Source organism: Hemitrygon akajei, chromosome 29 (genome assembly GCF_048418815.1).
Source record: "Hemitrygon akajei chromosome 29, sHemAka1.3, whole genome shotgun sequence".
In the NCBI taxonomy this organism is placed as follows: Eukaryota; Metazoa; Chordata; class Chondrichthyes; order Myliobatiformes; family Dasyatidae; genus Hemitrygon; species Hemitrygon akajei.
In genome coordinates this window covers 8,642,081-8,654,177 of record NC_133152.1, presented here as the reverse complement: position 1 = coordinate 8,654,177, position 12,097 = coordinate 8,642,081, and the positions used below count along the sequence as shown (strand labels likewise).

The window sequence follows — 12,097 nt, the reverse complement described above, 5'->3', positions numbered from 1 at the left end:
GCAGGACACAAACACGTCTTTCTTAGGTACAATAAAATAGCGTTTATTACTCGCTACACAGAGATCGGGAAATCGAGGACAAAGAGGAACACGAACCTTGGACTAGGGATTTGGACGGGGGGAACATGGACAGCTACGGACCCGGGACTTGGACGGGGGGAACATGGACAGCTACGGACCCGGGACTTGGACGGGGGGAGCATGGACAGCCGTGGACCTTGGATTTGGACGGGGGGAACATGGACAGCTACGGACCCGGGACTTGGACGGGGGGAGCATGGACAGCCGTGGACCTTGGATTTGGATGGGGGGAACATGGACAGCCGTGGACCTTGGACTTGGACAGGGTGGAACACGGACAGCCGTGGACCTTGGACTTGGATGGGGGGAACACGGACAGCCGTGGACCTTGGACTTGGACAGGGGGAGCATGGACAGCCGTGGACCTTGGACTTGGATGGGGGAACGTGGACAGCCGTGGACCTTGGACTTGGACGGGGGGAGCAGGGACAGCTGTGGACCTTGGACTTGGACGGGGGGAACACGGACAGCCTTGGACCTTGGACTTGGACAGGGGGAGCATGGACAGCCGTGGACCTTGGATTTGGACAGGGGGAGCATGGACAGCCGCGGACCTTGGACTTGGACAGTGGGAACATGGACAGCCTTGGACCTTGGACTTGGACGGGGGGAACATGGACAGCCATGGACCTTGGATTTGGACGGGGGGAACACGGACAGCCGCGGACCTTGGACTTGGATGGGGGGAACATGGACAGCCGTGGACCTTGGATTTGGACGGGGGGAACACGGACAGCCGCGGGACTTGGACAGTGGGAACATGGACAGCCGCGGACCCTGGACTTGGACAGGGGGAGCATGGACAGCCGTGGACCTTGGACTCGGACAGGGGGAACATGGACAGCCGTGGACCTTGGACTTGGACGGGGGGAACATGGACAGCCGCGGACCTTGGACTTGGACAGTGGGAGCATGGACAGCCGCGGACCCTGGACTTGGACAGGGGGAGCATGGACAGCCATGGACCTTGGACTTGGACGGGGGAACATGGACAGCCGCAGACCTTAGACTTGGACGGGGGGAACATGGACAGCCGTGGACCTTGGACTTGGACGGGGGGAACATGGACAGCCGTGGACCTTAGACTTGGACGGGGGGAACATGGACAGCCGTGGACCTTGGACTTGGACGGGGGGAACATGGACAGCCACGGACCTTGGACTTGGACCTGGGGACCTTGATTCACCACCGCCAGACACTTGGATACCATGGATCACTGCAGCCAGAAACATGGACACCTAAACACAGGACAAGGAATCTTAACCCAGGACTCCTCATTCAGATCAGGCATCGAGCCAGGACTCTTCGAGGGTAGACATGGACAAAGGGCAGGAACATCGAGTCAGGACTCCACCTTCCACTCAGGCACCGAGCCGGGACTTCTTCAAAGGGTAGACACAGACACTGGGCATGACATCGAGCCGGGACTCCGCCTTCAGCTCAGGCACCGAGCCGGGGCTCTTCTTCGGGGGTAGACGCAGTCAAGGGGCATAAACGTCGAGTCAAGACTCTGCCTTCAACTCACCCCTGGTAGATTGACCTTGCCCGGACCCACCCTGGTGATGGAAGGTGAATTGCTGGTACTCCGATGCGGGCTGGGTCACTCTGGTGACGGAAGGTGAATCGCTGGTACTCCGATGCGGGCTGGATCACTCTGGAGACGGAAGGTGAATTGCTGGTACTCCGATGCGGGCTGGATCACTCTGGCGATGGAAGGTGAATTGCTGGTACTCCGATGCGGGCTGGATCACTCTGGCGACGGAAGGTGAATTGCTGGTACTCCGATGCGGGCTGGGTCACTCTGGTGATGGAAGGTGAATTGCTGGTACTCCGATGCGGACTGGATCACTCTGGCGACGGAAGGTGAATTGCTGGTACTCCGATGCGGGCTGGGTCACTCTGGCGACGGAAGGTGAATTGCTGGTACTCCGATGTGGGCTGGATCACTCTGGTGATGGAAGGTGAATTGCTGGTACTCCGATGCGGGCTGGATCACTCTGGTGATGTAAGGTGAATTGCTGGTACTCCGATGCGGGCTGGATCACTCTGGCGACGGAAGGTGAATTGCTGGTACTCCGATGCGGGCTGGATCACTCTGGCGATGGAAGGTGAATTGCTGGTACTCCGATACAGGCTGGGTCACTCTGGCGACGGAAGGTGAATTGCTGGTACTCCAATGCGGGCTGGATCACTCTGGCGACAAAAGGTGAATTGCTGGTACACAGATGCGGGCTGGATCACTCTGGTGACGGAATGTGAATTGCTGGTACTCCGATGTGGACTAGGTCACTCTGGTGACGGAAGGTGAATTGCTGGTACTCCAATGCGGGCTGGATCACTCTGGTGATGGAAGGTGAATTGCTGGTATCCGATACGGGCTGGATCACTCTGGCGACGGAAGGTGAATTGCTGGTACTCCGATGCGGGCTGGATCACTCTGGCGGCGGAAGGTGAATTGCTGGTACTCCGATGCGGGCTGGATTACTCTGGCGATGGAAGGTGGATTGCTGGTACTCCGATGCGGGCTGGGTCACTCTGGTGACGGAAGGTGAATTGCTGGTACTCCGATGCAGGCTGGGTCACTCTGGTGACGGAAGGTGAATTGCTGGTACTCCGATGCGGGCTGGATTACTCTGGCGACGGAAGGTGGATTGCTGATACTCCGATGCGGGCTGGGTCACTCTGGTGACGGAAGGTGAATTGCTGGTACTCCGATGCGGGCTGGATCACTCTGGTGAAGGAAGGTGAATTGCTGGTACTCCGATATGGGCTGGATCACTCTGGTGACGGAAAGTGAATTGCTGGTACTCCGATGCGGGCTGGGTCACTCTGGTGACGGAAGGTGAATTGCTGGTACTACGATACGAGCTGGATCACTCTGGCGACGAAAGGTGAATTGCTGGTACTCTGATGCGGGCTGGATCACTCTGGTGATGGAAGGTGGATTGCTGGTACTCCGATGCGGGCTGGATCACTCTGGTGACGGAAGGTGAATTGCTGGTACTCCGATACGGGCTGGATCACTCTGGTGATGGAAGGTGAATTGCTGGTACTCCGATGCGGGCTGGATCACTCTGGTGAAGGAAGGTGAATCGCTGGTACTCCGATGCGGGCTGGATCACTCTGGTGATGGAAGGTGAATCGCTGGTACTCCGATACGGGCTGGATCACTCTGGAGAGGGAAGGTGAATTGCTGGTACTCCGATGCGGGCTGGATCACTCTGGTGACGGAAGGTGAATTGCTGGTACTCCGATGCGGGCTGGGTCACTCTGGCGACGGAAGGTGAATTGCTGGTACTCCGATACGGGCTGGGTCACTCTGGCGACGGAAGGTGAATTGCTGGTACTCCGATGCGGGCTGGGTCACTCTGGTGACGGAAGGTGAATTGCTGGTACTCCGATGCGGGCTGGGTCACTCTGGTGACGGAAGGTGAATTGCTGGTACTACGATACGAGCTGGATCACTCTGGCGACGAAAGGTGAATTGCTGGTACTCTGATGCGGGCTGGATCACTCTGGTGATGGAAGGTGGATTGCTGGTACTCCGATACGGGCTGGATCACTCTGGCGACGGAAGGTGAATTGCTGGTACTCCGATGCGGGCTGGGTCACTCTGGTGATGGAAGGTGAATTGCTGGTACTCCGATGTGGGCTGGGTCACTCTGGCGACGGAAGGTGAATTGCTGGTACTCCGATGCGGGCTGGATCACTCTGGTGAAGGAAGGTGAATTGCTGGTACTCCGATGCGGGCTGGATCACTCTGGTGAAGGAAGGTGAATCGCTGGTACTCCGATGCGGGCTGGATCACTCTGGTGATGGAAGGTGAATTGCTGGTACTCCGATACGGGCTGGATCACTCTGGTGATGGAAGGTGGATTGCTGGTACTCCGATGCGGGCTGGATCACTCTGGTGACGGAAGGCGAATTGCTGGTACTCCGATGCGGGCTGGATCACTCTGGTGATGGAAGGTGAATTGCTGGTACTCCGATGCGGGCTGGGTCACTCTGGTGACGGAAGGTGAATTGCTGGTACTCCGATGTGGGCTGGATCACTCTGGTGACGGAAGGTGAATTGCTGGTACTCCGATGCGGGCTGGGTCACTCTGGGGACGGAAGGTGAATTGCTGGTACTCCGATGCGGGCTGGGTCACTCTGGTGACGGAAGGTGAATTGCTGGTACTCCGATGCGGGCTGGATCACTCTGGTGATGGAAGGTGGATTGCTGGTACTCCGATGTGGGCTGGGTCACTCTGGTGAGGGAAGGTGAATTGCTGGTACTTCGATGCGGGCTGGGTCACTCTGGCGACGGAAGGTGAATTGCTGGTACTCCGATACGGGCTGGATCACTCTGGTGATGGAAGGTGGATTGCTGGTACTCCGATACGGGCTGGATCACTCTGGTGATGGAAGGTGGATTGCTGGTACTCCGAATCGGGCTGGGTCACTCTGGCGACGGAAGGTGAATTGCTGGTACTCCGATACGGGCTGGATCACTCTGGTGACGGAAGGTGAATTGCTGGTACTCCGATGCGGGCTGGATCACTCTGGCGACGGAAGGTGAATTGCTGGTACTCCGATACGGGCTGGATCACTCTGGTGATGGAAGGTGGATTGCTGGTACTCCAATGCGGGCTGGGTCACTCTGGCTTGTCGTAGCGGCGGCGGAGACTTGTGAAGGCTTCCTAACACTCTCACCCCGAACGGCTAAAGCCAGGGGCTTATAAGCTGCCGGTTCAGGTCGAGGGTTGATTACCTTGATTGCCAAGCTCAAGGGACGCGTGTGATGCACCATCAATAACTCTCCGAGACGTGAGGCGAGATATCGGCTTTTATTGACTGGAAGAAAGAACAAGCAGTAGTTGACCACCACACTACATCCTGGAGACTGAGGGCAGGGCCCAGGCCTCAATTGCCTTTATACAGGGGTCTGTGGGAGGAGCCACAGGAGCAGTCAGCAGGGGGGCGTGTCCAGACAGGTATATGTAGTTCACCACAGCGTGAAACGGAATTAAAAGGAAACAAGGCGTCAATGGTCCGGATCGCAACCTAACTAAATTTGAAGGGGAACCAGTCTGGACCATGACAGTTAGTTGCTAACTGATATGTTAATAATCTGTTCACCCCTTTCCTACCCCATCTAGTTCTCTTTAGTATTGTGCTCTTCTCTGTTTTATCTGTCAGTGAAACTCAGAAACTGAGAGAAGCAGCGAGAATCTGCAGCCAAATTATTTTTGGCAATTTGTCAAAATAGAAAAAGTAATTAATTGCCTGTCTCCTAGCAGCCAGTTCCTCCCATTCATCAGAATGGGGCTGTACTTGCAATAGATTTAGACCACCAAGCAAGCTTTCCAACTTAAGGGATGCAAAGCCTATGGAAGACCAAACTACAAGTTACTGGAGGAGCTCAGCAGATCAGGCAGCATCTGCAGTGAAAACTGAACGGTCGATGTCTCGGGTCAAAACATTGACTATCTATCTCCCTGCACAGATGCTGCCGGGCTGCTGAGTTCCTCCTTGTGTCTTGCTCCAGATTCCAACATCTACAGTGTCTCTTGTATCACCAAAGGTCACACCACCCCTGGGGCATCCAATGAAGAGACAACATAGCACTAGAAAGCAGGATTTCCTGAGGATACTCAGGGAAGCTGTGGGCATGTTGGAAGATCGACAGGGATGATCCCAGACTGGTACCAGTGTTAATGGACAGTAGTGATTCGTCTGGTGCAGCGAATTGCATGGGTAAAGACAGAAGCCACTGTCTAGCAAATTTATTTAAATCAATGTCCCCTGGGAGTCACTGAAACAGCAGACTGTATGCGAATAGTAGTTTGAACAGCGACCAAAGTGTTAAAGGTGGAAACAAGAGCTTGCTTGAGCAGATCAATGGTGCAGAAATGAAACAGTAAAAAGAGAACCAAAGGTTAGACAGCTGAAACTTTTGAAGTAGAGATGCAAATTAATTGGGCATAAAGACTTGAGGGACAGTTAGGATGGTACAGTGGCACTTCTAGAAGAGCTGCAGCCTCACGGGTCCAGTGAACAGGGTTCAGTCCTGATCTCCCTCTCTGTCTGTGTGAAGCTGGCTTCCTGTAACTGCATGGGCTTCCTTGAGGTGCTCTGGTTTCCACCCACATGCCAAAGAAGTGTGGCTTCCGGGTCAATTATCCACTGCCAGTTCCAACCAGTGTGTTGGTGAGTGGCAGAGCATAGGGAAGGTGATGGGGATGGTAGAGAATGCTGCAGGTTATTGGGAAAATTAGTGGGGAATGGGTTTGTGCGGTGAGCTGGAATTGATGGGGTTGAAGAGCCAAAGTGGCCTCCTCCTATTTTGCATGGAATTGTGGTAAAGAGTGTGGCATGGAGTGATGAGAGGTGACCAGTCTGATAGAAACAGGAGTGGGGAAGCCACAACATCAGCACAGCAGCTGAAAATGTGTTTATGTGAGGCAGTGATCAAGGGAGACTAGTAGGCAGTGAGCTCAACCAAGTTCAAGGTGAATTGTAGCACGGACAAAGCTGTGGCTGATTGGCAGGTGGCAAAGAGTGGGAATAAAGAGAACCTTTTCTGGCTGGGTTCCAGTGACTAGTGGTGTTCCACAGGTGTCTGTGTTGGGACCAATCCTTTTTACATTATATGTCAATGATTTGGATAATGGAATTGATGGCTTTGTTGCAAAGTTTGCAGACAATATGAAGATAGGCAGAGGTGCAGGTAGTTTTGAGGGAGTAGACAGGCTACAGAAGGTCTTAGACAGATTAAGAGAATGAGCAAAGAAATAGCAGACAGCATACAGTCTCAGGAAGCATATGGTCACGCACTTTGGTAGAAGGAATGAAAGGGTTGACTGTTTTCTAAATGGATAGAAAATACAAAAACTGAGGTGCAAATGGACTTGGGAGTCCTTGTGTAGGATTCCATAAAGATTAATTTGCAGGTTGAGTCTGTGGTGAGGAAGGCAAATGCGATGTTAGCAGTCATTTCGAGAGGACTAGAATATAAAAAACAAGAAGGTAATGTTGATAAGGCACTGATGAGGCCTCACTTGGAGTATTGTGAGCAGTTTCAGGCCCCCTATCTTAGAAAGGATGTTCTGACGCTGGAGTGGGTTCAAATGAGGGTCACAAAAATGCTCCCAGGATTGAATGGTTGTTAAGTGAAGAGCATTTGATGGTTCTGACTCTGTATTCACTGGAATTCAGAAGAATGAGCGGTGGCCTCATTGAAACCGATTGAATGGTGAAAGGCCTTAGAGTGAATGTGGAGAGGATATTCCTCTGGTGAGAGAGTCTAAGGCCAGTAGACACAGCCTCCAAATAGGGGGGCATACTTTCAGAACAGAGATGAGGAGGAATTTCTTCTGTGGAATTCTTTGCCATAGGCAGCTGTAGAGGCCAAGTCTTTATGTATATCGAAGGCAGAGGTTGATAGATTCTTGATTAGTCAGAGCCTGAAGGAATGTGGGGAGAAGGCAGGAGATTGGGCCTGAGAGGAAAATTGGATCACCCATGATGAAATGGCGAAGCAGACATGATGGTCCAAATGGCGTAATTTTGCTTCTATATCTTATTGTGAATTGGCATTGAAATCATCACAAACTTACGTTTATATTTTATAATGAAACATACTAAAATATTAATTTTATTCTTTCTTCAAAAGTTTGGAGTAGAAACATTAATTTTTTACTTAATATACTAGAAAATGTGGGGTGGGTGGAAGTGTGTCTATTTCAGAAACAAGGGTGATGAATTAGTGGATAGGTCAGTATATGGAATTGAATTTGTGGCCATTACAGAATCTTGGCTGTCACAAGGGAAGGAATGGCAGCTGAATGCTCTGGAGTTTATATGTTTTGAAAGGAACAGGGAGGGAGATTAAAAAAAAGGTGAGGAAGTGGCATTACTAATCAAGGATATTATGACAGCTGCAGAAAGGAAGGATGCCATGAGGGTATGGTCAACTGATTTACTCTCAGTGGAAGTCAAAAGCAGGAAGGGAGCAATCATTCTATTGGGAGTACCCCCCCCCCCCCCCACAAAGCAACAGAGATACTGAGGAACAGTTCAGGAAGCAGATTTTGGAAAGGTGCAAAACTAATAGGATTGCTGGATTGTTGTCATGGTGGTCATCAACTTTCCTAATATTGATTGGCACCTCCTTAGTGCAGAAGGTTTACACTGTGCAGAATTTGTTAGGTCCAGGATAAATTCCTAACCCAGTATGTAGGCAGACCAACTAGAGGAGATGCCATACTGGATCTAGTGCTTGGGAATGAACCTGGTCACATGACAGATCTCTCAGTATGTGAGACAGTGACCACAATTCCCTGACCTTTACCATACTCTTGGGCAGGGAAAGGCGCAGATGGTATGAGAAAGTATTTAATTGGGAGAGAGGGTGTTATGAAACTATTAGGCAGGAACTGGAGAGCATAAATTGGGAACTGATGTACTCAGGAAAATGCACAACCAAAATGTGGAGGTTATTTAGGGAGCACTTTCTGCGGGGTTTGGATAGGTCTGTCCTATTGATGCAGGGAAAGGGTGGTAGCGTGAAGGAACCATGGTTGACAGGAGATGTGGAACATCTAGTCAAGAGGAAGAAAGAAGCTAAATTAAGGTTTAGAAAGAAAGGATCAAGCAGGATTCTGGAGCGTTTCAAGGCACCCAGAAAGGAGCTGAAGAATGAACTTATGAGAGCAAGAGGAGGCCATCAGATGGCCTTAGAGAGTAGGATTCAGGAAAATCCAAGGCGCTCTATGTGTATCTGAAGAACAGGAAGATGGCCTGCGTAAGGGTACAACCAATCAGGGATAGAAGAGGAAACATGTGCCTCTCTCGGAGGAGATTGTCGATATCCTTAATGAGTACTTTGCTTCAGTATCTCCAGTGAGAGGGACAATGATGATTGTGAGGACAGTGTAAAACACCCTGATATGCTTGAACAGGCTGATGTTAAGAAACTAAAACCTTTGAAAAACATCAGGATACATGTTCCTGGGACCTGACCAAAGTGAGAGAAGAGATCGCTGCACCCTTGGCAATGATCTTTCTGTCATCACTGGCTACAGGAGTAGTACCAGAAGAATGGAGGGTGGCAAATGTTATTCCTTTGTTCAAGAAAGGGATTAGGGATAGCCCTGGGAATTATAGAGTAACGACTCTTATTTCAGTGGTGGGCAAATTACTGAAGATTCTTAGGGACAGGATTTACAAATATTTAGAAAAGCATGGCCTGATTAGGGATAGTCAACATTGTTTTGTGAGGGGTAAGTCATGCCTCATGAGTCCGATTAAATTCTTTGAGGATGTGTACAAAGCATATTGATGAAAGCAGCAGAGTGGATCTTTAAATCCAAATGTAAAGGATTCGGACTTTATAAAATGTTTAATAAGATTCACAAAGTCAGGAAGATGGGATTGAGGGAAACTTAGTTGTGTAGATACAGAACTGGCTTGCCCATAGAAGGCAGGGGGTGTAGTAGATGGAGATTATTCTATCTGGGGGTTGGTGACCAGTGGTGCTCTACAAGGATATGTTCTGGGACCCCTGCTCATGGTGATTTTTATAAATGACTTCAGTGAGGAAGTGGAAGGGTAGATTAGTAAGTTTTCAGATGACACAAAGGTTGGTGGAGTTGTGGATAGTGTAGAGGGATGTTGTAGGTTACAGAATGCAGAGGTGGGCTGAGGAGTGGAAGATGGAGTTCAACCCAGAAAAGTGTGAAGTGATTCAGATTGGAATGCCAAATTTGAAAGCAGAATACAGGATTAATGATCGGATTCTTGTCAGTGTGGAGAAATAGGGATCTTGGGACCATGTCCCTAGATCTCTCAAAGTTGCCACGCAAGTTCATAGGGTGGTTAAGAAGCCAAATGTTGTGTTTGCCTGAAGTAGTTGGGGGATTAAGTTCATAAGCCACAAGGCAATGTTGCAGCTCTATAAAACTCTGGTTAGACCACACTTGAAATATTGTGTTCAGTTCTGGTTACCTCATTATAGAAAGGGTGCAGAGGAGATTTACCAGGATGCTGTCTAGACTAGATGACATGTCTTATGAAGATACATTGAGCAAGCTGGGTTTTTTTTCTGTTTGGAGTGAAGGAGAATGAGAGTGAATTGATAAAGGTGTACAAGATGATAAGAGGCATAAATAGCCAGAGACTTTTTCCAAGGACGGAAATGGCTAATACAAGGAGCATAATTTTAAGGTGATTGGAGGAAAGTATAGGGGAATGTCAGAGGTAAGTTCTTTACACAGGGAGTAGAGGATGTTTTGAATGCCCTGCCAATCTGGTGATGGTAGAGGAAGAAATTCTTAGATAAGCACATGACCCCTCACACCCTCTCCATGAACTGTTTGTTCTTCTGCCATCAGGTAAACGTTACAGGAGCATCAAAACTAAAACCACAAGGCTACTAAACAGCTTCCTCCCACAGGCAGTCAGACTGCTAAATAGCTGCTCTACCTGACTTTTGGACACTTTCAACTTGCACTGGACATTTATAACTTGTTTTTAACTGACATGTGGCTGTTGTGTTTTACTATTTATTGTTATGTTTATTATTTAGTGTTGCATTTGTTAAGTTATGATTGCACTGCTCCTGGGAAATGCTGTCTCATTCTGCCCTGCAGAGCTGATGTACGGTTAGAATGACAATAAAATTTTTGAATCTTGAGTCTTGAATCTTGAATGATAGAAAAATAGAGGGTTATTTAGGTGGGAACGGTCAGATAGGTTAAAAGGTCAGCACAACATCATGGGCCAAAGGGCCTGTACTGTGCTATAGTGTTCTACCTATGACTCTTTATTGCAGATTTTGTACGTGCAATGTGATGGAATTTCATTGAGACACCAACCAAAGAACTGGCTTTGCTCTGATGATGGTCACATCTGTCATTATCTTCTCATCATGTGAATGGACCATTCTGTGAACTCCTCTTGTGCATCTATGCCTCTCACTGTGCATCTCCTCCCCTCCAGCACCCCATCCAACCCACAGTGCCACGTCCTGTGCATGGCACACAATTTTTTATGGCATCCTTTTTCCTTGGTTCACATAATGTTTAAAGTGTTGATCTAGTTTTTACAATTTTGGAGACTGTTATTGACCATTTATTTACTAAAGTTAATAATTGGCTTATTGTACGATAGGGCATCAATCCTAGTGGGAAACAAGTTTATTACGTCCTTTTCAAATGGAATAAAATGCACCAGCAGTAAGTTGTTGTTTGGCACGTAGCAATATTGATTGGAGGCTACACTCCTGTCAGCATCAAAGTTGATTGATTCCTAAGCGTTTTAACAAGGTCACTAAGACAACTTCCCCAGATCAGCTTCACTGTGAGTATTTAGTCAGAATGTGGTGAGTGAACTTTTCTTTCAAAATAAAAATCTTTAAGCTTCCTGACTGCATAACAGCCCAAAGTAGATTTTCAAAGCATTTGACAGCTGCTTTGAATAAATGCCTCAGGATAAAGCTGCAGTTTCAGGCAGTATTCACATTAATGATGGGTGGAATGAGCTATGAGAAGAGGTTACCTATTCACCAACATCCCTGTAATTGCTTCATACATTTCCCTTCACCAGGAGCAATGCACTCAGTTTAATTGCTCAAATTCAATCACTGCAAATCTTTGATTAAAATAGGCTTTCACTTTGCAGTCATTTTTAACAAGAACATAGACTCCATGTTATGTATATATTTTTTTTATCTAAAAACGAAGACAAATTTCAATTGCACCTTTCACAATCTTAGGTCATCCTAAAGTGCTCTACAGACAGATAAGTACATTTGAAGTGTGCATTTAAGGGGAGAAACGCAGCAGCAGATTTGTGTGCCGAGGACGATGATGATCATGATAATGACATGATGGTCTGCTTTTGGGGGCGTTGGATGAAGAATAATTTACCATGACACTGTAAAATGTCACTGCCTTCTTTGAAATGTTGCATTGGGATATTTCTCTGTATTGCAGCCCAGACTGAATTTCTAGTCAAAGTGCCTCTTTGACAA

General features: G+C 48.8%; 1 protein-coding gene across 4 annotated transcripts in view; it reads left to right on the top strand.

Annotated features, from left to right (window-relative positions):
• disp3 (dispatched RND transporter family member 3) overlaps window positions 1–12,097 on the top strand; it is a 613,218-nt gene that overhangs the window by 555,245 nt on the left and 45,876 nt on the right. The gene's annotated exons all lie outside the window — the stretch shown is intronic.